This window comes from Lasioglossum baleicum, unplaced genomic scaffold (assembly GCF_051020765.1).
Source record: "Lasioglossum baleicum unplaced genomic scaffold, iyLasBale1 scaffold0091, whole genome shotgun sequence".
Classification (NCBI taxonomy): Eukaryota; Metazoa; Arthropoda; class Insecta; order Hymenoptera; family Halictidae; genus Lasioglossum; species Lasioglossum baleicum.
Genome location: NW_027469151.1, coordinates 405,586 through 409,555, shown reverse-complemented (window position 1 = coordinate 409,555; position 3,970 = coordinate 405,586). Strand labels below are relative to the sequence as shown.

The following is a 3,970-nucleotide window of genomic DNA, read 5'->3' as shown; positions in this document are numbered from 1 at the left end:
GGTGATTGCAGAATTATCACTCACGCAGGAGCTCCCTCGTTCTATGACAGAGCCACGGTGATCGCATAGGACTCACTCTCGTAAGAACTCTCTCTTATACTTGAGCCACGGTGATCGCATAGGACTCACTCACGTAAGAGCTCTCTCTTTCTGCCAGAGCCACGGTGATCACATAGGACTCACTCACGTAAGAGCTCACTTTCTACCAGAGCCCCGTTGGTCACCCGAGGGTTTCCAGGTCCTACCGCGTGGAGGGGGGGTTGGCGCACCAGGGAATAGAACCCTGGACCTTCTAAGACCCAGTAGATAGGGACAGAGGGAATCTCGTTAATCCATTCATGCGCGTCACTAATTAGATGACGAGGCATTTGGCTAGTATCCTAGAGAATAATAGCTGACTTCCCTTTCGCCGAATTACTCGGCTAAGAGAAGCGTGCAAAGCTACCATTCCCGCACTAACGGAGCATGCGGACATTCTGTCCTACCCCTCGCCCTGGCTTTAAACAGTCACCCACCAAGATTCGTAGCAATTCGGCAGAGACTAGTTAACTCTGCCTGGACTATGTAACAGGAGGACGCCAACCCTCCCCTCGTGACTTATCTTGGGTTAGACTGGCCCTCCCACGAGCGGTGCGCGTACTTCCGTCTACGACTTCCCCGACGTGAGGACCGGCAGGGAATCTCACCCCAACCGGCGGGATTCGGTGGTGGGTCCACCTTACCCATGTGCGCCAGTAGGACGGGATCACCGGGGATCACCTTCCTCTGACAACGCCTCTCCTTAACCCGTATGAGTTGCATCACCACTGCTTGGAGCGCAACTCTGGGAAACGGTTGATCTAGCCCTCACATAAATGGATTTGGTGTTAGGCGACCTGTGAACCTAACACCAGTGAGCGCTAACGCATATGTGCATGGCTCTCTCTCTTATCATCAAGAGAGCCATGGGTCATAGTTACTCCCGCCGTTTACCCGCGCTTTTTTGAATTTCTTCACGTTGACATTCAGAGCACTGGGCAGAAATCACATTGCGTCAACACCCGTGGGGGCCATCGCAATGCTTTGTTTTAATTAGACAGTCGGATTCCCCTAGTCCGTGCCAGTTCTGAGCTGAGCGTTGAATGGCGGCCGAAGAGGACGATCGTTCTAGACGAAAGCCTCGCAGCAAGGAAGATCCGCGGGAGGCCAAGGCACGGGACCGAGCTCGGATTCCCATCAATGTGTTCACCTCGCCCAGGCCCGGCACGTCAGCCAGACCCGCTTCCCGACCAAGCCCGACACGCCCCGCTCCTCAGAGCCAATCCTTATTCCGAAGTTACGGATCCAATTTGCCGACTTCCCTTACCTACATTAATCTATCGACTAGAGGCTCTTTACCTTGGAGACCTGCTGCGGATATGGGTACGAACCGGCGCGACACCTCCACGTGGCCCTCTCCTGGATTTTCAAGGTCCGAGGGGAAGATCCGGACACCGCCGCAACTGCGGTGCTCTTCGCGTTCCAAACCCTATCTCCCTGCTAGAGGTTTCCAGGGAACTCGAACGCTTATACAGAAAAGAAAACTCTCCCCGGATCTCCCGACGGCGTCTCCAGGTCATTTTGGGTTACCCCGACGAACACTCTTACGAGGGCCCGATTGGTAAGCGGTTCCGCTGCCGGGTTCCGGAATAGAAACCGGATTCCCTTTCGCCCGATGGGTGTGTGTTTGTTTATCATTTAATGATATTTTGCTCTCTCTCTTAGGACACCTCATCTACATAGGATTTCTCTTAGGGCTTAGGATCGACTGACTCGTGTGCAACGGCTGTTCACACGAAACCCTTCTCCACGTCAGTCCTCCAGGGCCTCGCTGGAGTATTTGCTACTACCACCAAGATCTGCACCGACGGCGGCTCCAGGCAGGCTCACGCCCAGACCCTTCTGCGCACACCGCCGCGACCCTCCTACTCGTCAGAGCTTCATGGAAGACGCGCCTTTAAAAAAAGCTAACGTCAACCTCACTTGCCGCTGACGGCGGAGTATAGGCGCGACGCTTCAGCGCCATCCATTTTCAGGGCTAGTTGCTTCGGCAGGTGAGTTGTTACACACTCCTTAGCGGATTCCGACTTCCATGGCCACCGTCCTGCTGTCTTAAGCAACCAACGCCTTTCATGGTATCCCATAAGCGTCGACTTAGGCGCCTTAACTCTGCGTTTGGTTCATCCCACAGCGCCAGTTCTGCTTACCAAAATTGGCCCACTTGGCACTCTGATCCAATATAATCTCGTGGCTTCATTGATCCAAGCAAGCCAGAGATCTCACCCATTTAAAGTTTGAGAATAGGTTGAGGTCGTTTCGGCCCCAAGGCCTCTAATCATTCGCTTTACCAGATGAGACTCGCACACGTTCATCAAAAGAGAACGAGCGAGTGCCAGCTATCCTGAGGGAAACTTCGGAGGGAACCAGCTACTAGATGGTTCGATTAGTCTTTCGCCCCTATACCCAGTTCCGACGATCGATTTGCACGTCAGAATCGCTACGGACCTCCATCAGGGTTTCCCCTGACTTCGTCCTGACCAGGCATAGTTCACCATCTTTCGGGTCCCAACGTGTACGCTCTGGGTGCGCCTCTTCTCGCAATGAGAACGAGACGCCCCGGGAGTGCGAGGCCGCATCGTGACGCGGCCCATCCTCCCTTGATCGACGCTAAGGTACGATCTTCACTTTCATTGCGCCTTTAGGTTTACATGTCCCAATGACTCGCGCACATGTTAGACTCCTTGGTCCGTGTTTCAAGACGGGTCCTGAGAGTACCCAAAGCAGTAGCGTCGCTGACCGGTAATTCAAAGCTTGGCCAGTCCGAGGACACCGCCTGCTAACAGCTGGTTAGGCCCGGAGCCGGCGCTAGGTCCGTACCATCCGGGTGACAAACTAACCGAGCTTGCGGCGGGCCTGACGCACACACATTCGAAAATGGATTGGTTGCGGCCCGATACCGTCAGAGTACCGTCACGCAGCCGGCCAGGCGATCGAGCGTCTGCCGTGTGCGCACGAAGGCGACACGACAGGCAACAACTCGAGCCGTAGACCGACACGCAACGGGTCGCGACGTTCTACTAAGGGAGAAGTGCACGACTACGCGACCGGAACATTTGCCGAAGATGGTGTACCCTCGCACTGGAACCACCGAAGTGGCCCATTACGGGCTATCTGCGCACCAACGGAAGCCAGCCTCGTCGACGATGAATCTCCCCATTCGATCTTTTGGGTTTCTCAGGTTTACCCCTGAACGGTTTCACGTACTCTTGAACTCTCTCTTCAAAGTTCTTTTCAACTTTCCCTCACGGTACTTGTTCGCTATCGGTCTCGTGGTCATATTTAGCCTTAGATGGAGTTTACCACCCACTTAGGGCTGCACTCTCAAGCAACCCGACTCTAAGGAGAGGTCCTCCCGAAACGCGTACCAGTCGCTACGGGCCTGGCACCCTCTACGGGTAAATGGCCCCATTCAAGATGGACTTGGACGCGGTTCGACGTCTCGGGATAAATTGACCCTCCTGAACACTACATTTCCCAACGGCAGAACCGCGGGATTCAGTGCTGGGCTAATTCCTGTTCGCTCGCCGCTACTAAGGAAATCCTTGTTAGTTTCTTTTCCTCCGCTTAGTAATATGCTTAAATTCAGCGGGTAATCTCGCCTACTCTGAGGTCGTCGTACGTGATACAAAATTTTGTGTGTTTCGGCCGAAAGAGCGTAAAAGTAGTACTCGCGAAAACGTACAAAGCACAAAAAAAAAAGAAAAAAAAAGAAAACGAAACAACACTACACGACAGAAGAGAGAAAAAGGTAAACAAAAAACCGATATATGCCTTATGCGCCACACCAAAGTGTCAATATAATTCTTTCTTCATCTCTCGTCGATCGGAAACTCTCGCTAGACGATCTGGCCGGTTAACTTTAACGTCCGTCGAAAAGAACTTTCGGGGACTG

General features: G+C 53.4%; 1 pseudogene; it reads right to left on the bottom strand.

The window, feature by feature from the left end:
* Positions 1–267: 267 nt before the first annotated feature.
* On the bottom strand, positions 268–3,691 carry LOC143219908 (large subunit ribosomal RNA; annotated as a pseudogene).
* Between the last annotated feature and the right edge of the window lie 279 nt (positions 3,692–3,970).